The sequence below is a fragment of the Tursiops truncatus genome, chromosome 1 (assembly GCF_011762595.2).
Source record: "Tursiops truncatus isolate mTurTru1 chromosome 1, mTurTru1.mat.Y, whole genome shotgun sequence".
Lineage (NCBI taxonomy): Eukaryota > Metazoa > Chordata > Mammalia > Artiodactyla > Delphinidae > Tursiops > Tursiops truncatus.
Genome location: NC_047034.1, coordinates 163921610 through 163947374, shown reverse-complemented (window position 1 = coordinate 163947374; position 25765 = coordinate 163921610). Strand labels below are relative to the sequence as shown.

At 48.7% G+C, this 25765-nt stretch overlaps 1 protein-coding gene and 1 long non-coding RNA gene across 6 annotated transcripts in view; both read left to right on the top strand.

Moving 5' to 3' along the window:
* The window catches only part of MAN1C1 (mannosidase alpha class 1C member 1), a 145512-nt gene that overhangs the window by 76831 nt on the left and 42916 nt on the right, over nucleotides 1-25765 (top strand). The window lies entirely within an intron of this gene.
* On the top strand, nucleotides 9129-11425 carry LOC141276790 (uncharacterized). Its single transcript, XR_012326900.1, has 3 exons — nucleotides 9129-9956; nucleotides 10424-10636; nucleotides 10962-11425. It is a non-coding gene; the product is annotated as an uncharacterized lncRNA (long non-coding RNA).

Genomic DNA, 25765 nt, shown 5'->3' with positions numbered 1-25765 from the left:
TTCATAAAACATTAGGTTGTTTCTTCCCTGAGTGCAGACACACCCTTCCCAGTCCGTTTCCTATCTCCTCTCTTATCGGGTAACAGGGCACTTGGACTTATCTGGCTGAAAATACTGTATCTGCTCTTATAAGTTTTGTTTTCTGGAGGTTTTTTTTTTTTTTCTTTTCTGAAAAACAAAAACAAAACACCAAACATCCATAGTTCTTAGAAAATCGTTGTCAGGTTGTGTCGCTCCCTGATTCTGGCAGGCCCGTGGTGCACATTCCTGACCCAGGCTCTGAGTTAGATTTGAGAAAGAGCTGTCATCAGCCTCCTCGGAGGTGGCGATGTTGCAATTCCTTGGGTAGAATGGGTCAGGCTTAAGGGCAACAAGCAGATCTTCCCGGCAGTCACATGTCTTGGGAGCCCCGGCTGCTCCATCTGGAGGCCAGAGGCTGTCAAAGCACGGGGGAAATGGATTAGAAGCACCAGTCACTGGCAGATGGCCTTTGGCACAAGGAGGGAAATTGCATAAAAATATGGACCCCACACATGTGAAGGACAGATAGGACTGGCCGTTGCTGGTCGGATGCTGCAGCTCCATGGGGGCCTCGCTGTGGCCTTGAATGACACATCCACGGTTCCTCAGCCACCTTCTAAAGACCAGGATGTCCCTCGGGTCACACTGGGTGATTAGCAAAGCAGAGCGCTCACCTCTAAATTAGCCTGCTGGACTTTCACGCTCTCAGGCTGCCGACCATTCAGGGCGCGCTGCTCTGCACCCTCCTCCCGAAAAGGTTTGTTTTTTTCCCAAGCAGTTTCTAATTAAGATGCATCTTAGCTGTTTTCTTTTTCTTTTTGTTTAAAAGGCTTCCCACCAGCACAGAGCATAATTTATTTCTCTAGAAAATCTAGCAGCAGGTTGTTGTAAAAAGAAAACTCGAGGCTCGGAGCCTCGGGTCCCCATCCCAGCCCTGGCGCCAGCAGCCATGGGAGCCGGCGACCTCCCCTGGGCCCCGGGCCCCGTCTCAGCTTCAGTACAAAGAGGTTTGCACCCTGGCCCCTCGCTGTCCTCTCTGTGATTCTCGGTTGGTTACTAGGCTGATTTCTTTCTTTTTTTTTTTTTTTTTTTTCCGCCTCTGAGTGGCTATTTGGGCTATGCCGATTCTCTTGAAATCTGAAATTTTAGTAGCAAGTTTTGCTTCTGTTGGGGAGGAGTGAGTGAGTCAGGGTATCTATTCCCAGAGCAAGTCGCTAGGGATGCATAAAATGATTCATATTGAAACTGACATTCCCTCCTGGGGGTGACGTGTTCCTGCCCAATTTACAAAGACCTTTCCTTCCTTGGAAAGAAGGCAGAGCCCACAGCAGACAGCCAGCCCTCTTTTCTTCGCACCGCACTGATGGCGAGCACTTGCCAAATTTCCCAGCAAACTCAGTGACAAATAGGTACGTGGATTCGCAGAATCTCAGACTGTCTGTGCCAGTTGGATTCTTTGAAACCATCTGGTCCAGTGTCTAAGGCTGGGGAAAGAGGCACAAGGGGGACAGGGACTCAGGAAGGCCTAATAACCAGGACTTGAATTCTGGTACTTTGACGTGAGCCTCTTTTTTTTTCTTTTTAATTACTTTTTAAAAATTGAGATGTAACTTATAACTTACATACAGTAAAATGCACAAATCTTAAGTGCACAGCCCAATGAGTTTTTACATGTGGATGCACCCCTTGATCTGCACCCACAGATCAAGATAGAGAGCACTTCTGTTACCCTCCAGAAGCTTCCCCCAGACCCTTCCTGGTCCCCAAGGGCCATTGCTGTTCTGACTTCTATCACCTTAGATTCGTGTTGTCTGCCTTAAAATTTCATATCGTACTGTATGTACTTTTTTTTTTTTTTAACATCTTTATTGGGGTATAATTGCTTTACAATGGTGTGTTAGTTTCTGCTTTATAACAAAGTGAATCAGTCATACTGTATGTACTTTTATGGTTTACTTTTCTTTCACATAATTAGGTCATGAAGGGTTCATTCTTTTTCAAGTGTATCCATTCTACTGTTCCTGGACATTTTTGTTCCCAGCATTTGGTAATTATGAGTAAAGCTGCTATAAACAGTTTTTGTTTGTCTCTTAGTTTAACATTTAGTGACTGCTTCAGCTGTGCTCTGGAGAGGGCAGGGCCCCTGCTCGTCCTGCCTTGACTTGCGGGTGAATCGGGGCTCTCAGGCCAGCTGCCTCAAGTGCCCCTTGCAGCAGAAGGAACAGTCGGCCGAGGCTTCCTTCACCACCCCCTCCCCACACTGTCTCACCAGCCCACCCAGCTGTGACACATGGGCACAGATGGCATGAACTGGAGCTTCTTTAGTTCAGCTACTAGGCTAGGAAAGGGGTCTTAATAGAGAAAATGTTGACCTTGGAGTCAGAAGACTTGAGTTGTCCAAACCCTGGCTCCACCACTAACCCACTGGGTAGGTGTCCCATTTCCTTTTCTGAGCCTCAGTTTTCTCTCCTGTGGAATGGGGATGATGACACCTTCTCACAGGTTGTCATTGGGATCACAGGAGATGATCCCACCATTTCTTTATCTGCCAGTGATCATTCAGTGCCTACTGTGTGCCACTAGACCCTGCTCGAGACACGGGAAACAGCAGGGACCAAGATGGACACCCACGTGGATGTCCCAGGCTAGTGAGGAGACGTAGGCATGAACTTGTAGTTTCAATTAAGGCAGTATGAATGCCATGAGGTACAAGCTCACACCAAGGGCTCCTTGACTCATCCTTGGAGGGATGGGCTTCAGAAAGATTTCCTGGGGGAGATGGCCTCAACTGAGGCCTGAAGCATGAATGAAGAAGCATAAGAGAGGGATCACGGGCACAGAAACACGTGTGCAAAGGCCTCGAAGGGGAGACTGAGCACAACTGTGGCTCCTTGGGGTCTAAAAGGTGTTCAGTGTGACTAGAGAGGATGAGGGCATAGTGAGAGACCATCTGTGAGCAGCTGGCATATTAAGGGGACCTGTGAATGCTCCCCAGTGTTTTCTCCCCACCCCAGACCCCAAGAGCCAGGAGGCTTCTAATGGCTTCTGCTCTGTGATCCAGGCAAGGCCTGTTCCGTCTGTGAGCTCATTTCCCCACCATACGACGTGGGCGTCTGGCATATGGGCTCTCATGTTACTTCTAGGCCCTAAAGAGTAGGTGATTGGGCCACTCTGGGGTGTGTTTCACCCTGGCTGACGAAAGCCTGGTGCGGCCGAGTGGGCCACTGGCTCAGCGATGGAGGCAGAGGTGCTGCACTGGCTGTGGTGGCCACTCCTCTGGAAGGTGGGGGCCAAGACTTCACATCCCCCCGCCAGGGGCTTCTGAGGCAGGCAGCTTGGTTCTCTGCTCCACAGACGGCTGCTCTCCCAAGCATAAATGGTCGGCATGAGAACCATGCAGCGATCAATAGGAATTGTTGAAAAATTCTGAAGAGAGCCTGGAGGAAGACAAAGAGACCCAGAAGTGTGTTGTCAGCACAGTTTGGGGCTAATACTCAAGTCTGTTTTTTCATCAAGTCTGAAAGGCGGTTTAAAATCCACTGCTCTTGTTTTGTTTTGTTTTGTTTTAATGGCTGGATAAAGCACAATTGCATTTTCTCCCCCAATAACTTTGAATTCTGGGAATAGACCATGTGGGGATAATTGCTGTTGTCTAATCCCACCGAAGGCCAAGCCAATGATTAGGACAGGGAGGGAGCTGCCGTGCCGGAAGCCCTCTGCCGGTTTCTTACTTCCAGCAGCCAGGGCTCGACTCCCCAGATGACCCTGTTCCCGAAATAGCAGTTGCCCAGAAATGCATCTGCATGTTGTTTTGCAGCAAGTAGCTGATAGCACATGGGGACATGGAGAGTTTTCATTCAATCCTGCAACTTCTCCTTGAGTACTTACTATGTGGCAGGTTCTGAGCTGGATCTGGAGCAGGGAAAGAGGGTGCAGAAAAGAACAAGACGCGGTGAGCTCATCGGAGAAAAGACGAGTGAAGTCTGCCTGTGGGTCAGACAGAACGGGTGCCCGAGCGGCACGGCTGCAAGAGAGTGTCAGCATCTACCAAGAGGTGCCGAGCAAGAAAAGTTTTCGCAAAGTTCCCCACGTTTCATTGCTGGGGAATCACAAAGACGGCACCATTGGAGAGGAGTCTTATGGGAGGGGCTGGATCCTACCCCAGAGCTGCTCAGGGGGTAGGTTTTGACAGACACCCATGAAGTCTCTGTTACAGACAGGGGAACAGCTCAGACCAAGCTTAGGTGGTCCTGCTGGGTGGAGTGCTGGTGCTCAGAGAGGGGAGGGTGGTTGGTGGCAGGTGGCGGGGGAGGGGAGGGGAGGGCTGCAGCCTTGAAGGGAAGAAACCTCGTCTGAGCAGCCAGCAGCCAGCCAGGCATTCCCTGCACAGGGCTGAACCTCTCCCTTACACACAGTGCCTAGGGCTTACAAAAGTATTTTATTTTATTTATTTATTTTTGGCTGCACCACGCGGCATGCAGGATCTTAATTCCCCAACCAGGGATTGAACCCTGACCCCACCCCCACCCCCACCCCGCAGCGAAAGCGCCGAGTCCTAACCACTGGATGGCCAGGGAATTCCCTCACAAAAGTATTTTAATTTTAATTTCTTTTAAAATCAGAAGAAAAATATGAAAATAATAATGAATATAAAATAATGAATCCAGCTTCTTTATACCAACGCAATTGTAAAAGAGCGTTTTTAATATTTTTTACAAAGGTAGGGCCCATGAAAGTCATAAGCAGCCCTGCATCCTTGTCTTCCTCACCAGGTGAGGGTTCCGAAAGCCTGCAACTGCTGACTTGTCGGGAAGGATCCCCTTCCTTCTCGTTGTTGTCAGGAAAGCTGGCAGTAACCCTACCAACAACTTGGGTTTTCTGTCTCTTGTTACAGCTGGGCCGGCAGGGCCTTGCTGCGGGTGCCCACCTTCTTGGGAGTTTCGTTTTCCCTTACGGTGCCTCTTTGAAGTGGTGTCAGTGTGATGAGGAAACTGAGGCTCTGAGAGGAATAACTAACCCCAGCCTGCAAAGAGGCAGAGCGGCGGTTCCAACGCAGGCTTGTCTGCCTCCGAAGACCCCATGTCCTGTTTCCTCTGCCCCAGGGACTGTGAGGCCCCCACAGGCCAGGAATCCCTGCGTCACCTGCCTTGTGTGACACCAGCATGTCATCAGGCCCAGAGGGCCCTTTGGGGTGTCCAGAGGTAACGGTGAAGGGCAAAGAAGGGTCTGTGTGTGTTTATTGATTAAAAGGAGGTTGTGACGTTCTGTTGACACGGCTCGGCCCTGGTCCATCGCATCCCTCTTCCCTGCATTAGGCTGTAAAAGTGCAGCCAAAGTGATTCCTTGTCTTCCCCAAACCAAGGAGGACAAGATCCCGAACACCTCGGGCGAGACTATCGCACGACACTCACCACCGTCTGAGAAGATGTCACACAGGGGCTGCACTGGGGAAAGCGCCTCTCCCGTTCTTGCCCAAATCCACAGCGGGGTCCTTCTTTCCACTGGGGACGTGCCTTCATCTGAAAGGCCTTGAATTCCTGGGACATGAGGCACACCCAGCCCCAGATGTAAGTGCAGAAGCAAATCCCTTGGCGAGCGAGACAGCCTCTCTGGGCTCCCCCACATTCCCAGGGTGGGGGATGTGACTCTGCCTCCCCCTTCAGGGTGCAAAGCTGGGTAGCTCCACAGAGACCAGCCCCCAAAACATCCCAGAGCCTGAAGCTCAACACGATGGCTGGGGAGGAAGCAAAACCTGAGACAGGATCCTGGTGATTTAAGGCAGTTACACCAACTGGTTGGGAGCACAGGTTTGGCACCAGGCTGCCTGGTCACCATTTTCTGGCTGTGTGACCTTGGGTGATTAAATTAACCTCTCTGTGCCACAGTTTTCTCTCCTAGAAAAAACAAGAATAATAGCGTGTACCTCATAGAGTGGTGGTTGTGAGCATTCCGTTAGTTAATACGTGTGAAGGGCTCAGGGCAGGACCAATAAACAGTAGCTGCTGTTATCATCATCATCATCTTTACCATTAATATGGTCAGAGCTGCCCAGGGAAGCAGGAGGGTTGGGTCCTCTCCCTGCTCTGCCAGTGATTGTCTGTGCGACCTTGGACGACACACTTTCTCCCCTCTCCCTGGCAGTCTTGCTATCTATGAAATGAGTAGTGTGGGCCAACGTGTAGCTCTTAACCAGGGAAAAGCATCAGAATTACCCGTAGGCTTTTGCAGCATAGACTTCTGGGCTCTATCCCCAGAAATTCTGATTCAGTGGGTCTGGATCTGGCCCAGGGACCTGTGTTAAGAGTAGAATCTCCACTGGTGGTTCTGATACACGAGCCGGGTTAGGAACCACAGGACCTTCCTGGGCCTAAAGGACATTGTTCCTGAAGTGATCAGTCCCCCTCCTGCGGACCCATTAGCCCAGGTGGCGCCATTGGCAAGGGCGAGCCCCCTGCGCCACTGTGAATGCTGAGTCTGTCACCTGGGTGGGGGGTCTCGCTTTATTGGATGTGGCAGGCCAGCCCCCAGTTCAGCAGGAAGGCTGTGGTGGCCTGGAGAGCAGCCATATGGTGTGAGTGGGTCCAGCACGTCTAGGGGTTTCATCCAGCAGATGTTCAGTGAGCATGGCATTTGCAAATGGTAGGCAAAGCAGTTGTGAAAAGGGGGTCCCTTCTGGCCACATGGTACTTGGGAACTAATCCTACCCCCAGGTAACAGGATATTCTCCGTGTAACTTTGAACTGTTTCTGAAGTGTGGTTGAGAAGGAGCTGGGGGTGTGGATGGATGTCAGCCCCACATTCCTGTGGAGCCGGGGAGAGGATTTTGGCTGCTTTTGATAAGAAAAACCTCAAAGGAGCTTTATCATCACAAAGAGTCCATCTCTTTGGGCACTGGTGGGGCCCCATCTTCCCCCACTGGAGTTCATCCCACTGCCCAGCCCCCCGCAGACCCCTGCCTGGCACACTGACCCGGCTCCTTGCCCCTTCGCCACATCTCCACTCCCTTCTCTGATGGTCGGAACCAGCCAGGACACTAGGAGACCTTGGCCCTGTCTCTCTCCCAGGGCTGAGTAGCAGGACAGCCTCTCTCCATCCATCCCTTTTATCTTCCTTCTTGCCTCCAACCCCAGATGTTCCCTTTGTGAAATAAATTGGATTTGTGTTTTTCTCTTTGAAGAACACGCTCTATAGTATAACCTGCTTCCTCAAGGTAGGCACAGCTTCTGACTGACCCTTACATCCAGTGCCAGCACTGGGCCGCAATACAGATGCTGGAAATGGGCAGGTGAGCAAACCAGTTGCTCCTGTCCTGAGACCCGATCATGGGCAGTGGCACCGTGCAGCCCCCCCGTGTGGAGAGCAGAGGCCGGCAGGCTGCTGGGCACAGGCTTGCTGTAGAATCTCAGTGGTTATTATAGCTTACGCATTTAACCACTTCAATTTGGCGTATGACTTGAGGTGCTGGGTAAGCATCTTGTCAACTTCAACACAGCTGACAAAGTTATGACATGAATGTTTAGACTTTGCAGTTTCCCCCGACCTCCAGCTGATCCTGTGAAAATGTCTCCTTCCAGAGAGCTGATTTGTGCCCCAGATTTTCCCATCTCAGAGAGAAGCGTCTCTTTGCAAGGTAAAATAGAAATTCGTTGTCATTCTGATACTCTGATTCTGTGTTCCTGGCCAGGGAGGCATATTCTGTGTCCGGTTTGTTGCTGACTTTCAAGGTTGGTGTCCCAAGGGACGGAGCGATGGGGAAGGACGTATAAGGATGGCCGGAGACACTCTCATTTTTAAGCTACTCTTCTCAGACACTAAACCTTGAAACGTGGGATTTTCTCTCTTAAGGCTGTCATTCTTCATGCCTCTTCTCAGTTGGAGAGTAATGAAGTTTGAACAAATCCTTTTATCCGTGTTGGAATTATCTGAGTATGAAAATCCTTTTCTACCCTTAAAATTACTCCATCTCTTTTTCCCTTTAAATAAATAAATAAATAAATGTAGTATGTGCCCATTGTAGGGAAATTAGAAATTCCAAATAAGAACCAGAAAGAAAGGCTCCCGAAGTTCCATCACTCAGAGGTGACCCATAGTTTTGTGTGTCTCTCCAGTTATGTCCCCATATAAATGAATAGAGATAAATATGTATTTTTAAATAAATGGAATCATATGATAAATACTGTCTTGTGACCTGCTTTTTCACTTAACAGCATTTTGTGGTCACCTTTTCAAGCTGTTAAACACTAAACAACTATTGTCGTGTTTAATGGCTACGTCGTAGTCTATTGTATGGACAGACTATATGTGTATATATGTACATATACACACGTGTATATATATATATATATAATGTGTATGTTCACACACATTATATATATAACATACATTTTGTATATTTTTTTCTTATCCTATTACTTTACATTTAGGTTATTTCTGATTTTTTTTTTTTTTTTTTGCCATTCTAGAATCTTTCTAATTCAGTTCCCTAATCTTTGCATACTTGTCCTAATGTTTTCTTAAGATAAGTTTTTAGTACAGGACTAGCTAACATGTTCAACTGTTTACCACATGCCACTCTACTGAGTGCTTTAAATATGTTATTTATTGAATCCTACAAATAATTCTCTACAGAAATATCTACATTTTACAGATGAGGACACTGAGGCCCAGAGTGGTTATGTGCTTTGGCCAGGGTCACACAGCTGGCAAACTGCAGAGCCGGGATTGGAACCCAAGCTCTTTGATCCTTTTCCTTTTCATGGAAAAGTTTAAGTCTGCATGGCCTTCCACTGAATGGTTTAAAGGTACCTGTTCCCTACTTTGTCTCCTCCAGCTCTTTACTCTGTGACTGCCATACTTGAGGCCTGGCCTCTCGGAGTCCTGTCACACCCACAATTGCATAATAGGAACAGGAAAGGAAGAATTGGTGGTGTCTGTGTCATGCCACTATGATGTAGATGTGGTTCTCTGTCCCTGGGAGGTAGCTTCTTGGGAGCCATCCAGAGCAAGGAAGATGAGGTGACTGGAGGCCCACTTTAGGGAAGCTGTGAGGTCTCTGCACAACTCAGCAGGGTTGGCCGGCCTGCAGGCTGGGCTGAGGTATGGCCGGGCTGAGCGTGTGCTGTGCTTAGAGGCTCTGTACTCCTCCTGGAGCAGGTTCCATGTGGGACCCGGGCTCTGGCTGGGGGAATCCTGGGAGGCCACTCTGGGAGAGTCAGGCATGCGCAAGGGATATGGAGATTTGCTTGGTGAGAATGCTGCTGGACTGGGCAAATCCAAGTCCAGAGCCTAGAAGGGAAGGCCTGTTTTGCAGGAACTCACCAGTGAGCACTAGGAGGACAGGCTTCTGGGCCCGGAGTGAGGCCAGGGCCCTCTTCTCATGTCCCTCACTGGGGCTAGCTCATCGTCAGTGGATCTGCCCTTTGGGAATAATCAGAGGTCCAGCTGCCTTGGAACTTGAAGCTCTGCCTTGGAGCTGGGGCTTGGGGTGTGGCTGGGCCTGGTACATAAGCAGAACAAGGCAGAGCGTCTCTGAGGAGCAGAGGCTCAAGGATTCCACCTTGGCCACCTCGCAGGGAAAGTGTGTCTTGGCCCAGCAGAAGAGACTGATGGGGAGGGCTTGCCCTCCACTGGGCCCAGTTATCTCTTCCTGATATATCCATAGATTGAGCCTGATGATCTGACTCATATTCATTCAACTAATCACGCGAGTTATTTCTGCAATTTAGGTCTTCGAATAAGTGCATTTGGTTGCTGAATATGTGATCAGCCACAGATTTCTCATTCTTTAAAACCCAGGGAGCGGAAATGCCAATGTAGAAAGCCATCACACGCAGCAGAGATTTCTGAAGCGCTAAAATCAGCCCATTCAAGGCTCTGGCCTCTGGACCTCCCATCACATAGCCAGTTGGCCTATCAGTGCTCCATGCAGAGTCCAGGTAGGGGGTCTTTATCCGTAAAACATGGGAGGATGACAATCAATAGATAATCTGCTCACATTCATTTTACTTAACCAGAGAATTGGTTTGCCTCTGCAGTAACTTGATCTGGGGAAGAAAATGCATTTGGGGGGCTTCAAAAGGGTGTGGGCCAACTGGGAAAAACTACTGCAGTCTTTGAGGTTGGGAAGGTCAGCATCCCTTCTCCCTGCCCAAAACTTTGCTGTAACCTTGAACGACAACTTCGCCTCTCCCTCCTTATCATTATCATCACAGTCGTCATCACCAGCCAGGCCCCTGGTACAGGGAAGCAGTCACAGGACAGGACGTACCATTCATTCATTCATTGGTTTATTCAACGAGCCATTGTGGAACTCCTACAGAGCTCCAAGTATTGGATTCAATGCTAGAGATTTCAGAGAAAAGCCAGCCCTGGGTCCCGGTCTGACATGGCTCGTGTCTCACAGGGAAGACAGCGACAAACTGTTAAGAGGCAGATGTTGGGAAACAAGCGCTGGGAGCAGAAAGGAAGAGGCCTCCAGCCCCTGCCCCGATGCAGGCTCTCAGCTTCCGCTTCTTATCTGCGGGTGACTGGGATGGACCACGTCAGAAGTCTCAGACCAACTATAGAGAAGCTGTTTTTGTTCATTTCTCTGTGAAGCATTGGATGCTGTAAACAGGTGGGCCAGAGCTTGGTCGATGGAAAAGGTGTCCCAGGGGTTGGTGACAGCTGTGCTGCAGACCTCAGATTCTTCCTGTTTCCCAAAACCAGTAACACGAATTTTCCCCAGAGTGCAGAAGAGGTGAAGGTCTCCAGTCGAAATAAGTATTTTGGGGCAGAACCCAAAGACCATGGCCTGAGATAACAAGATGTTCTGGAGCCGTAATTCCAGACAGCCTTTCATCCCTCCAGACTGACAGCCTCATTTTATTTGACCTCAAAACGTGTATGTTTTTTAAAAAACAAACCTACTGGAATAGCATAAATGGTTCGTTTCTTTCCAGGTGGTTCCTTTGAGAGACTAGCTCACATTCCCTGATGCTGCCCAGCCTGAAGCAGCTCTAGCCTCCCATCTGAGAGCTGCTTTTAGGAGTCGAAGCCTGAACCATGCATTGTCACATCCTGCTAATTTGTTGTCACTCACCAGACTGGGACCCCAATAAACTCTGTTTCTAGAAAGTAGGTCTCTGCCTACTGCTGTAGAGATTCAAAACCTGGGTTTGAATTTTGCTTTGCCATTTGTTATTATCATCACATTGGGCAAATCATTCAGCTTCCCTGAATTTGTTTCCTCATGTGTAACATGGGCATAATACCATCTCACCCGGCTGTGGTGGTAGCACGCAAAAGCACCTAACTTCGTGCCAGGAGCACTGTAGTAATAACCCCCTCTCTCCCCATCTCTCTGTTCCCCACCCCACCTTATTTATGAGATATATAGTAGAAAGAACACTGGATTGAGTCAGGCAGGAGGACTCTGTGATCCTAGGTCAGAAGTTTACCTCTCAGACCTCAGTATCCTCATCTGTAAAATGGGGATACCATTTCCTAACTCTGGCCAGCCTCAAAGGGTTAGGGTTAGAAGGATTAAACAAGAAGAATCATATGACTATTTTTTAAATGTAAAATGTTGGACAACGGCATATGTGATCTTAGAACTGGGGTGGTGGGGAGTTCAATCCCCAGACAGTACCGAAGAGCCACTGTCTTGGAAAGTATCTAAGAAAGTCCCTGGTGAATTTCTTACTCATTCAGCATCACCTGGGGCTTGGACACTTGCATGTTCCTGAGCCCAGGAACATGGGAATCTGAAGCCCATGCACTTCACCAGGGCTCTGTAAGGCTCTTTAGTTGTGTCAGTCAATCAGACATGGTTGCTGCCCTGACCTCTTGGTTACAGTAAATGTCCTTTCAAGTATGAGAGCCTGAGATTGGCGGTTGGGGGGACAGTGCATGAGAGTTCCAGTTGTTCCACATCCTCACCGGTGCTTAATATTGTCAGATTGTCAGTCTTTTTAATTTCAGCCCTTCTTGGGGTGGGGCAGGGAGACACTATCTTCTTCGAATTCTTGAAATGTATTTATTCACTCTGTACTTTTGTTCATTCCTCACTCTGGGCTAAGCATGAGAGAGAACAGAGATGAATAATCATGGTGTGTGCTGCCCCAGGCTTGCGTCAGACAGCTGGGGTATGAGTCTAGCCACTTCCCAGCTTTACTAACCTTGGACAAATTCATCTCACTGAGCCTTGGTTTCCTCATCTGTAAGATGGGGTTGGTACCTCAAAGAAACGTGACGGTTAACTTCAATGACTTACGTGGAAGGCCTGGCCTGCACAGATGCTCAGTGAATGTTAGCTGTGACTTGTTATCCATATGTTTTGCCTGCTGACTTAGAAAGATGAAAAGAAATGGGTACTTAAAGAAAGATCAGTGTTTGGTATAGTTGGAAGGGCTCTGAGTGAGTGGTTGCCATATGTGGATTCTTGTCACTGGCAGATGTGGTTTTAGGAAAGTTCTCTCCCCCTCTGGGCTTCAGGGTGCCCACTTGTTTGGAATGCTGAGCTCTATGTATCAGTTAGCTATTGCTGTGTAACAAACCATCCTGAAACTTAGTGACTTAAAACAAAACCATTTATTATTTCTCATGAGTCTGTGGGTCTTGGCTAGGCTAACTCATACCTCTGTAGTCAGCTGATAAGTCACTTGGGAGCCCTTAGGTCTAGGATGGCCTTGGTTGGATGACCTAGCTTTGCTACGTGTGGACCTGAACTTCTTCTCATGGCAGAGACAAGGGTCTAAAAGAACAAGTGGAAGCATGCATATCCTCTTAAGACCAAGGCTCAGAAGGCACACCGTTACTCCCTTCACATTCTGTTGGCCAAGCCAGTTAAAAGGCCAGCCAGGATACAAGGGATGAGGAGAAGGACTCCATCTCCTGATGAAAGCAGCTGCTGAGTCACATTGCCAAAGGCATGGCTTCAGGGAAGGGTGGAGAATCAAGATGTTTTTGCAGTCCACCACGCTCAGATTCCTCCCTGCTCTAAAATCTCTAAAATCAAATAGTTCATGGATCAGAGTGAGAGAAGGATGTTGAATTCCCATCGTCTCAGGCCAAGGCTAGATATGCCTTTCCTGGATTTGGGGTAAATTGCCCAAGTACCCAGTCAGTGTTGGTGCTGAGCTCAGCTCCAAACGGACAGAACTAAAGGACATGTTTTTACTCACTCTGCATTTATTGAGCACCACTGTGTGCCAGATACTGAGCTAAGCTCTAAGGAGGTAGACTAGCCCGTGCTCTCAAAGCACCCTCAGTCCTTCAGGGTAACAGACGCGTGAGGCATTATAACACAGCACACCGGTGTTCGTGGGGTCATGGAGAAGGCACCCCTGGGCTTGTTTTATCACCAGTGACCTCCCTACGGTTTGGGCTTCCTTCAGCAGATCCATGGGCCTCTTTTCAGACCACATATGAATCAGGAAGCCTTAGGGCCTGACAGTTCCATTTAAACTCCGTGGCTCCAGAGTCAGACAGCCCCGTGCAAACCCCTCCGGCACTGGGCAGCCAGGAAGTGGAAAAATAGAACTAGGTGTCCAGAGCTGGTGTGTGGATTTGATTAGTCTCCTCCTGTGCGCTAAGATTATCTCTGTCTGCTATTTGTAGCCACAAAACAAAGCTACAGGTTACCCATGCACTTGCAAGCAACTGGGGCTTCCGAGGGAGTTATATAAACCTTCTCATTTCCTGCAGCCCCTCCTCAAATAGACACCCAGCTGGCATTTTTTCTTAAACATCACTCATTTTTTAAAGGGGAAAAATGTTGATGGCATTGAAATAGATCACACTTTAAAATGCAGAGTAGCAGAGAGACCGTTCAAATTATTCTCTTAATAGAGTCCTTCAGAGTGAGGAAGTGACGAGGGAACATAATCACTTCTTTTGTCATCTGAGCAAAATCTAAGGACTGCAATCCATTTGTCTGCAAATGTGTGTCTTCAGTACAAATTGCAGCAAGCAATCCATTCCCAGGGTAAATGGTCTTTAATTAAAGTCAGTCTCGGTGGTGGAGGGAAGATGAGGGTTGTTTGAAGCCCAAACTAATATAAATCTCCCCTTGAAAAATAAAAAAAACTATATATATATATTTTTTAATTACATATTTTCCTTGATTTGATAATTAGGGAAAAGCTTTGTTTATAAGTGAGACTATTCTGGCTCTTATTCATGAATAAAATTTTGGTAATGAGGCCTCTGAAAAGCAATGGGAAAAATTTCTGTAGCAGTCCTGGTAAAAACACATCCTCAAGCACTGACTTTTGTAGCTGAAGAGTGCATTACGTGTTTTGCGTGAGCTTTTGAAAGCTTAGGTAAATGAGGTGGCTCAGAAAGCAGATAAAAATCCTGGGAGGAAATTATACAGATCCAAAAGAAGATAAGTGTCCACTAATTCCCAGATTAACATTTTAGACTCCTGTGTTTTTATAGGGGAATTTTTGCAATGCTGATAACGTGAGATTGGTTTACAATGTCACATACCAGGAAGAATCAACAAGACCTTGTTTAAGTTCTCAGAGTCAGCTACAGTTGAAAGGAAGTGGAGTTAATGCAGTAACCCGATAGTGCCCTGGTCCCTGTATTAGATGGCAGCACTGCTCCCAAGATGACATATTTTAAGGGTGACACTGACCTTAAGGTCAATTGTGTTAGTGTGTACTCTCTGGGTTGCAAGAGACAAAGACTCAAGCCCATTTGGTTTAACCCCCCAAAACATTAATTAGATCACTTAGTTGAAATCACTAGGATTGGACTTCAGGCACAGCTTGATCCAGGCATCAAATTGAAGTCACCAAGACTCAATTCCTCCTTCTCTGTCTCTGTGCTGTACTCTCTCTCAGTGGGCTTCATTCTCAGGTCGGCTGTTCCTTGATGATAGCAATTTGGCTACAGCTACTTTATCTTCCATCCACTCAATTTGTGTGTGGTATAAAAGAGCTAGTGCCACTTTCTTGGTTGTTTCTAGATTGTTCACTTGAAGTCCCAAGATTAGCTCTGACAAGCTTTAATTGGGCCTGTGGCTCTGTCTGTCCCTAACATATCCTTATGTCCAGAGGGATGAAAGGTATGGATTGGCTGAGGTTTAGATCACTCATCCCCACTGTGGGGCATCTAGGCAGTCCCACCCCAAGAAGAGCATAGACTAGAAGTGAGGGAGGAGGGGAGGTACCCCAGAAAGCAGTTTGGGGACCTGTTAACCAAAAGGATAGGCAAATGCTGGCCTGTGAAACCTCGGAGTTCTGTTACATCAGTCTTTCATTCTTTCCTTCAGCAAATACCTGAGACCCCACAACAAGCCTTCTGGAGCTAGGTGCAAGGATTATGGGAATGAACAGGAGGGCTTAGGCCTTGCCCTCAGAGAGCAAACACATAGTCTATCTTGTGTGTATTAGTCTGCTCAAGGGCCATAATAAAATGCCACAGGCCAGGTGGCTTAAACAACAGAAATTTATTTCTCACAGCTCTGGAGGCTGGGAAGTCCTACATCAAGGTGCTGGCAAGGTGGGTTTCATTCTGAGGCCTCTTCTCTTGGTTTGTAGGCAGTCACCATCTTGCTGTGTGCTCACATCTCGAGTGATTTCTTTGTGTACTTGTGGAGCGAGAGCAAGGGAGTGGAGGAGGAGGAGAGAGAGAGAATGCACCAGCTCTCTGGTGTCTCTTCGTATAAGGGCACTAATCCCATCAGAGGGCCCCACCCTGATGACCTCATCTAACTCTAATTATTTCCTAAAAACCCCATCTCCAAGTACTATTGCACTGGGGGGTTAGGGTTTCAACATATGAATTTTGGGGACACACAAGCATTCATTCCGTAACATCACGCTGGGGCTTCAGCCATGCCGTGGTCTTCCAGCCAACTCAGTGTTTTTCCTGAGCACCTGCTGAGTTCCAAGCCCTGGAAACAGAAAAACGAGGAACACCAGGGCCCTGCCCTCAAGCAGTACAGTCAAATCATGACGGTGGTGTCCAGGAGTCTGTGACACTGGGGACATGTTCATGTCACCTCTCTTTGCCTTTGCCCAATTTATTACTTAGGATTGGATTCTACTGGAACTAATAGAAAATCCAAAATAGCAATAGCTTAAACAAAAGAGAAGGTTATCCCTTTCTCACTTACAAGTCCAGGTAGTTAGTCTAGGACTGGTGTGGTGACTCCACTTCACTGGGGACTCAGGGTCCACCCTTCATTCTCAGTAGTGGCTTCTACCTTGTGGTCCAAGGTGGCTGCTCTGGCTCCGGTCATCATGTCCACATTTCAGCCAGCAGAAAGGGAAAAGGGGGAAGAGAAGGAATGTCCCTTCACTTTAAACATACTCTCCAGAAGTTGCACACCCCACTTCCACTTACATCCCCTTGGCCAGTACTTGTGCACATGCCTACTCCTAGCTGCAAGGGAGGCTGGGAAATGTAGTCTTTATTCTCATGGCCATGTGCTCAGATAGAATTATGGCTTCTGTTTCTATAGATATCAAGAGAGAATGGATATTAGGGGGCAACTAGCAGTCTCAACCATACTTATACTGCTCTGCTTGACAGGTCCCTGCCTTTTCTTCCATATGTCTCTCAAGTTCATTTTTAAAAACCAAGCTTACACACTGCCTCCTCCATGAAACCTCCTTGATTTTAACCCCAGTTGAATCAACAGCACTATCTTTTTCTTTTCATTTTCAAGTAAACTATATTGATGTATAATTTCTTACAATAAAAGGCACCCAGGGCTTCCCTGGTAGCACAGTGGTTGAGAGCCCGCCTGCGAATGCAGGGGACGCGGGTTCATGCCCCGGTCCGGGAAGGTCCCACATGCCGCGGAGCAGCTAGGCCTGTGAGCCATGGCCGCTGAGCCTGCGCGTCCGGAGCCTGTGCTGTGCAACAGGAGAGGCCACAACAGTGAGAGGCCCGCATACCGCAGAAAAAAAAAAAAAAAAAAGACACCCAGTTTTAAGTGTACCTTTCAATGCATTTTGAGAAATTAACCACCACCAAAATCAAGATACAGAATATTTTTACCTCTGAAAGTTCCCTCATGCCCCTTGACAGTTCATCCTTCTTCAACTGCTGGCCCAGACCATCACTGATCTGCCTCCTGTCACTCTAGATTAGTTTGAACCTTCTAGAGTCTCATAAATAGAATGATACAGTGTGTACTCTTGTGTCAGGTTCTTTCACTTAACATAATGTTTTTAAAGTTCATCCACATTGTCGTATGTATAATAGTTTGTGCCTTTTTATTGCTGAGTAGTATTCCATTGTATAGCCATTCCACAGTTGGTTTTTTTCCATTTACCAGTTGATGGACATTTGGGTTGTTTCCAGTTTGGGGCTATTACAAATAATGCTGTTTTGTATATCATGTACAAGTTTTTGTGTGGATGTATGTTTTCATTTCTCTTGTGTGTACACCCAGGAGTGAAACTGTTGGGTCATGTGTTAAGTGTATGGTTAACTTTGTAAGAAACTACCTAACTGTCTTTTTCAAAGTGGGTGTACCATTCTCCATCCCCACCAGCAGTGTTTGAGAGTTCCAGCTGCTCCACATCCTCTTCTCTCTCTTTGGTTCTACTCTGGGAAATTTCCTCAACTTTATCATCCAGCTCTTCTGTAGGTTTTTTTCTTCTTCTTCCGTCAGACTGTGTATTAATTAACAAGAGTTCTGTTTTACTTCCTGAATGTTCTTTTTTGAGCATCCTGATCTTGTCTCATGGGTGCAACATTTTCTTTTGTCTCTCTGAGGATATTTTTTTTGTAGTTTTCTTCTTCCTGCAGAGCCTCTGCGTCCTCTAAATATACTTTTCCTGATTGTTTGGGTATATGTATGCCTATCGCACATGTGAGTTTTCCCTCAAATGTTTGAGGATCCTTGGCTGTGTGCATGTTAAATGGGGGCCAGAAAAGAAGATGGTTGGGGCTCCAGTGTGCCCCACGCCCACTCACCCCACCCCCCAATGTGGTGAATGGGTTTTGTTGGCTGATGCCTCACTGCAGGGTGATGCGACAGGGAACTCTGGATGTACGCCGGTTTTTGCTTTCTACGGCTGGTCAGAGTCTGCATTGAAGATGTTTCCATTCTCCTATCTGAAAGTGAATTCCTGGCCTCCGCTTGCCCAGAGCCAGGTGGGCAGAGGGCTGGAGGACAATGTGGGGCAGTCCAGAAACCTTTCCCTAACCCCCATGCTCTCGGGATGGTGCCCCTGCCTCTGCCAGGTCTCCCACAGTCCAGAGGCCTTCTGTCTTACTCCCTCCCAAGTCTCAACCCCTAGTTTTCTGCTGGGACGAGAGGGAGACATTTTCGTGGCTGGGTAGACATAAAAGAAAAGGGGTCTTACTGCCTTTAAGGCTGACTTTCAATAAATCCTTCCAGAGGTGCCCGGTGTTGCCACCCATTGCAGACCCTGTGCGGTTCTCTGGTGTGACCTGAACGCGTGTGCTTTCAGCATCTTGGCTTTGATTCTGCTTCCCTGGCTTCGCTAAGTCAGTGCTACAATGTCTCTCTCCTTAATAGAGGCCAAGACTGTTGCTCTTGCCTCTCCTCTGTTTGTTTTGTCCTTCTGAATTGATGCTTAAAAAAAAATCTCATACTGTTGTTTCAGTGGAGTTTTGGCGTGGGGGGTAGAAATCGGGGCTACTGCATTCATCTAACTCGCTCTCCTTAACCGTAATCTCTTGCTCTTCTAACTGCTTGGTTCCCTGAGCCTTGGCATCATCATCTATAAAATGGGGCAGGTGATCCCTTTCCTGACAGCTGCCCAGGAGCCTTGGTGAGGATTAGATTAGGTTTTTTACTCATCTAATATTTACTGTTCAAATACCAGGGTTCTAAGTGATGCGTGGCTGAGGGTAGAGGGTACCTTCTAGAGGCTGGGGCTGGAGAATAGGCCAATCCAGGCTGAGGGATACTTTCTCAGTTATCTGTTGCCACAATGATACTGCAAAACACATACCCAGAAACCTCACTGGCATGTAACACTAAGTTTTTATTTAGCCTGGGAGTCTTCAGGGTTTAGCAGCTCCAGGCTGGGTCGGCTAAGTGACTCTGCTGATCTTGACTGGGGGCGGCTGACTGTGAGCTGACCTAGGAGACCCTTGGACAACTGGGACAACTGGTCAGTTCAGCTCTGCTCCACATGTCTCTCGTTTTCAGTCGTCTAGTCCCAGGATGTTCTCATGTTGATGGCAAAGGGGCAAGAAAGCCAGCCTCTGCTTACATCACATTTGCTGTCATTGGCTAAAGTTAGCCACATGGCTGAGGCCAGAGTAAGCGGACAGGGCAGGAAACCCTGCTCAGAGGGGCAGAGGGCATGGACACAGGGAGAAGTGAGAAACCAGGGCATCAATGCAACCTCTGTGCCATGGGTGTGCAGGTATGGCTCTGGAACAGAGCGCGCCCCACCTTCAAGCTTTCTTCTACTAAACCCACAATACTTCGCCTAAACCACGAAGCTGGGGTCCTGCTACCCTGACTTGTATTCAGTTGAAAGAGTCAGTCCTTTACTCACTACTCAGAGGAAATGCTCTCCATCTTTAAAACGATCAGGAATGATCTCTCCGATAGAGAAATGCACTCCCCAGGCTTGGGCTGGGCTGTCGATCACAGGCAACTGATTTAATCTGCTTAATTATTTGATTCAATCAGGAGTTAGCTTAATTATTTTCTTGCTTCTCACCTCTTCTGAATCCATTCTGGAAACTGATTATGTCTTTAACACCAGCCCAGAGATAAGTATTTCAATTGGGAAATGTAATTAGCCAAGGAAAATGGATGTGGGTGCCGCCTTTTGTCCAAGCACCATTAAAATCCAACTCTGGTCAGTACCAACGTGGTGGAAGACAAAGGGTGCAGTTTGCTTCTCTCCGGACTGGAGAGGAACGCCCAGCAGGAAGTGGGGAATTAGGCATCTTAGAGACGGAGGCTCATTCATTCATTCATTCAGGAGGCATTTCTAGGCCAGTTCTGGGCTGATGCCAGAGATGCAGAGGTGAATTGGCCATGTCCCTTGGCCCAAAGAGTTCTCCTAGAGGAAAGTATCCACATGTAATTGTGAGATACGCAGTGCTGGAAATACAAAGGAAGGAGCAGCTGACTCTACCTCTGGAGCTTCACAGAGCAGGTAGTATCCAACTGGGCCTTGAAGGATGAGCTAGAGCTGCCCAGGCAGAGAAGAGTAGAACTGCCTTCTAGGCGGAGTGCACAGCATGTGCAAGGGCACGGTGGAGTGAGAGCCCGGGAACTGTTGTAGAGGCAGATTAGGCAGGTTAGGGCAAAGCCGCCGGGGGCCTCCTAGGCCCTCCTGCGGCCCCCCAGAGCACAGGTGTGCACTGTGTCCTCAGGCCATCCCATCTCACCTTCCAGTGCCCCTCTCCCCGCCCCATCCTCCTTCTCCACCCCACTCTGCCTTTCAGAAGGAGTTCTAGAAGAATTCTCCTGAAGTGTTTGGGTTTTTTTGGTTTTTTTGCGGTACGCGGGCCTCTCACTGTCGCGGCCTCTCCCGTTGCGGAGCACAGGCTCCGGACGCGCAGGCTCAGCGGCCATGGCTCACAGGCCCAGCCGCTCCGCGGCATGTGGGATCTTCCTGGACCGGGGCACGCACCCGTGTTCCCTGCATCGGCAGGCGGACTCCCAACCACTGCGCCACCAGGGAAGCCCTGAAGTGTTTGTTTTAACAGAAGTTTAGGATACATGACTTTGGTGGGAGACTCTGAACAGTCTGAAAGCTGGGGGGTGGATTCAGGACAACTAAGAACAACAGACTTGGGTTCTAGAGCTAAAGAATAGGCAGGTGGAACGGGAGGGCCGACAGCCTGGGCAGAGGTATGGCGATGGAGTATGCTGAACTGAGTGTGACGATAGCATGAAAGGAGAGGTGGGTACTAAGCTGCCCAGGAGGGCAGAAGCTACGTCACAAAGGGCCTTTTAGAGGGTAGTTGGAGACCAGCTCCTTGGCCTTGGCCTCTGTGGTGGGAGGACTGCAGGCATGGGGGCCTCTCTAACACTGCCTGGGCTATAGCTGCTGCTGCAGTCCCTCTCCTGCAAGTCCTCACTATTTCAAAAGCTGTACGTGCTCAGGGCAGTGGTCGCTGGTTTGCTTGGATCTCTGCCTGAGACTGAAGGCTGTCTGGAATGCGGTGGGGTGGAGAGGTTACCTGGCCAGGTGGCTCCTGCACCTGGGAGAGGGAGGGAGGACCTCCTGCTGCCAGGGCCAAGGAAACGATGAGCCACCACACCTGTGCCCACCTGGCTCCTATACACCTTTACCCTCAGCCATCGTTACAAGGAAAAATACAGCCAAGGAAGACCATGAGCTAACAGAAGTTGCCAGGCCCCGCCTCACTCTGAGACACCCACCCAACTGTCTACCAGATCCCATCCCATCTGATCCATGCACGCTTGAGTTTTTAATGGAGTGGTGACCAGCATGTGTGCAATTTTATCTGCTTCTGTTTCACTTGATAGGATCTGGTAGCCTCTTTCCCTGCCCTTCCTAAGTGGGACCCTTCTCGCTGGCGAGGCAACTGGTATAGGGAGAGAGCACCAACACTGTAGGCATTAAGGCTATGGTTACTGCTTACTTGCTGTGTGACCTTGGGCAAGTTGCTTAACCTCTCTGAGCCTCTAGACGTCATCTGAAAATGGAAATACTATAACCTCTGCTGGAGAGTTGACAAAATGCTCGGTTTGGTGCTTGGTATGTAGGACCTACTAGCCAAGTGACCGTGATTATTATGGGACATTTATAGGGTGCAGCTCAGATTACTGCCTAGTGCACTGGCTGGGTTACCTTAAGCACCAGTGGTTTAATCTCCATGAGCTTCAGTTTCCTCCTCAGTGGAATAAGGGTGATGGCACCCGTAAGGGTGGGCGTGAGGCTCAGACAAATTAATTATTGTGTGAAAGACTGTGGAAGTTGATGCTTTTTGTCCTTATTTTTTTTGATTCTTCTCTGTCTCTCCATAGAGCCTGGCCCAAGGTGTTGATGGTTTTTACTGTCAGGTGATTTGAGAGCCCCTCTCATGTCCCCAGCTAGCACTGGCAAGTGGACATTGGGCAAAGGTGAGAGCACAGGAGACAGAGGAGGTCGGTGTCTGCAACCACCTGCCTAAGAACGGGGCCGCGGGACCATGTGTACAGGATGAGGTGGCCCTGCCCCTGAATCCAGGCTCCAGAGGCTGAGGGTGTGGGGCATTCTCCATCCCTACCTCTAAGCTATGGGTGAGGAAACCCTCTCAGCAGAAGGACATGTAATGACCAGGATCCTGTTAAAGTTGTCGTTGCTCAGATCCAGCTCAGCACGTCACATACCGCTCAGGCCTTCCTCCTGTCTTCTTATGGGGTCTCAGCACCAGTGCTGGGCTGCGAGTGCAGGACTGCTTAGGGGTGGAGTGCAGGGTGAGCCTCAGCTACCAGTGCGGGCTTCCATCCTGAACCCCTGCTCCCTGCCGGACTGGCTGGCGGAACTGTGAACCGCACGAGGTTCTCAAATCTCCAGAGACAGCAAGCGTGTGCCCCAAGCACAGAACCTGGCAGGAGAACCCCAGAGCAGGAGGATGTGGGGCTATGCAGAGAAATGACAAGGTTTTGATGATAGTGTCTACCTGACATGTCTGAAAAATCAGACGTGCATCTCCCTGGCAGGGCATGCAATTTCCTGTTAATGAGTTGTGAGAGGCTGGATCAAGTTATCAGGGAGGCAGGGCCAGCTTCTTCCCAGGGGAGCCACCAGGAGACAGAAGCCAGGCCCCAGTCCCTCCCCCAGGGGGCTCAGCCCTTTGGGCAGCATCTCTGCCAAGCGGCAGAACTAAAGTCTGGAGTGAGAGTCTCCAATCTGAGTCAGGATCTGCTGATAGATCTGGACCCCTTGCCTGGAGCTTCTCCAAGACCTTGGCTGCACTCCCCCTGCCTCAGCAGGGGCTGTACAAAGTCCACTCCCCTTCGGGCTCTCGGAGAGACCAAAGCCACAACACCAGCAGTGAATGGCATCTCTGTAGCCTTCCCTGCTTGCAAAGCACCACTCACATTTGTCATCTTATTAGCCCTTCACGAAAATCTGCATTAGAGAAACTGAGGCCCAGAGAGGCGAAATAACATGCCCGAGGTCATTCTGTATAATGGGTGTATTTATTTAAGGTAATGCTAGATGCTATAACAGATAAACCCAGAGACCTTTTTATGGATTGAGAACAGACATTTACTTCTTGCTCATGTAAAGTCAAATTGATGGGAGGAGGAGGGAGCTTTGCTCATCACAGTCACTCGGGGACCCAGGGTGATGGAGCTTCCATCATCTTCAGATTGTGACTCCCAAGGTCATCTCAGCCTTGGAGGGTCCCACAGGGGGTTTTATGGACCAGGCCTCAAAATGTATGTAAATTATACCCATATTCCATTGGCCAGAACTTGCTCATAGGGCCCCACCTAAATGCAAGGAGGGTGGGCAATGCAGTTCCTGACTAGGTATAGTAGTTTCCCCACAACGGCTCTGCCTTCCTTAGAAGGGGAACATGGTCTTTGCTGGACCTAATAGAGGGTGTTTTCCTTAAACAAAGGCTGGGGACCCTGGATCAGAGTTTGATAGGAGGTGGTCACTTAAAAGTCAACAAGTGACCAACATGTACTAAGACCTGGAAGAAGACACAGGATGTTCCTGACCCTTTGAGTTCACAGACACTGCCCCAGCCTTCAATAAAGTCCAAACTCCTCAGCCTGGCATTCACCGACCTTCACAGGAGGACTCCAGCGCAGCTTGCAGCATTCCCTCTCTCGTCCCCCTCCCCACGTACCCTGTGCTCCTCCCTGACCAACCCCTCACCTCAGGGCCTTTGCACGTGCTGTGCCCTCTGCCTGGAATGTTCTTCCTCCAACTCTCCCCCTGCAGACTCCTGCTTGTCCTTCTTGATCCCAATCAGAGGTCATCTGTGAGGCTTCCTTCAGCAGAATTAGCTGCTTAGCCAGCATTGACTGAGAGCTCAATGTGTACCAGGTACTACGTGAAAGGCTTTATGGGAATGAACTCATACATAACGCCCCAAGCCTATGAGCTGGCCATCCCACTTTATAGATGAGGAGCCCAAGTCTCTGAGAGGTTCAGAAACCTGCGTGAGGTCACACAGTGGGTGGCAAAGACAAATTCCAAACCCAGGTCTCTATGTTCGCAGCTGAGACTTAATCACTGGGTAAACGTCCACCTTTTATTAGCACCTGTCACAATCCATCACAATTATTTGCTTACTTAATAGTGTGCTCTGAATCCGCTGTCATCCTGAGAAAGCAGCTGCAGACTCCCTGAGGGCAGAAGTCCCAGCTGATCATCCTGGAATTTCCCTCACCATTGCCACCATGCCGAGGTCTGGGTGGCACTTTTCTCTCGAATAAACTCCTTATCCTCCGAGAACCAGAACCAGAAATTCCTCAGATTATCATCTGTCATAATCCCCTCCCTGCTTGCCTGTCAGTTTTTGAAAGTTAACCTGAAACCATTTGAAAATGATCTGAGAGGCACAGCCCAGCCTTCTCCATGCATGATTAAGTGCGATGGCTTTTTAATGATTTGAGCTGTGCCTTCCGTGAATTGACAAAAGTGGATTACCATATATTTCTGAAAACTGTGCTGCTGAAATCAGATTCTTTTTCATTTTCTCAGTCATCCTCACAGACCTTTGCTGAGAATGACAAATACTTGGGCTTTAATTGTTTAGTCGCACGAGGGTGGCACCTCCCAAGTTCTGAGAACTGCTCTCGCTGGGACAGCAGTGAAAGGCTTCCTGGGGTTCGATCTTTAGGAAATTGAACTGTGTGTTTTCTCTGAAGCAGAGGGAGCTGTCTTCTGGGGCGCAGCACGTTTGCTACATTTGTGAATTGCATAGGCCCCCAGATCTAAATCAGAGGCAGTTCTCACCCAGGAAACACGCTCAGAGCTGTCATGCTAGGGATGAGGAGTGGGTGGACGTGGGAAGGTGGGTGAGGGGCCTCTCCCTGTTCAGCCCATGCACAGACCCTTCCCTTGTGCTCCCTCTTTCTGCCAGACTCTGTGCCACATCCAAGCCACCCACACCTTCAAGCGGGGTGTTATTAGTCCCTTTTGACAGATGCAGACTCATGGCTCAGAGAGCTTAAGCAACATGGTTGTGACCACACAACTGGTAATATATGGAACCAGCGGTCAAACATTTTGACTAGAAGCCTGTGCTTTTTCCACTATCACGTCTGCCTATTAAAAAAGTCAAATAAAATTAAATGAAAGGTGACTCAGAGGCACCTCCTGTGACCCATTTACATTTAAAGAAAAAAAACACCTTCCCTGTCCACCTATTAGTGCAGTCTCTCTAATAATATGCATTATCTGACATTATCCCCATTTCACAGATGAGGATGTGGAGGCTTATGTGGGTAAAGTAGCTAACCAGAGATCACACAGCTAGGAACAGTGAGGTAGGATTTTGTTCTACGTCTCCCTGGCTCCAAAATAAATTCCTCACCTCATCCTCTGTGGGAAATAAAAATCTGCCCAGAGATCCCCCATCTAAGTTAGGTGGTCAACACAGGTAGGTCTGCCAATGGGAAGCCTGTGTTAGTTTCTGTGTAAAACGCATGCACGTGTCCTTTCAGTTAGGGGAGGGTCGGGGCGGCTTCTATCAGTTTCTGGAAGGGGCCTATGGATTAAGGAAAGGGGAGGTCCCTGGTCTGTAGAGGAGGGCAAGTCACCCTCCTGTTCTTCCCTGCATTCTGACGGTGAATCGGGTGGGGCCATCGTGGGCCTGATGG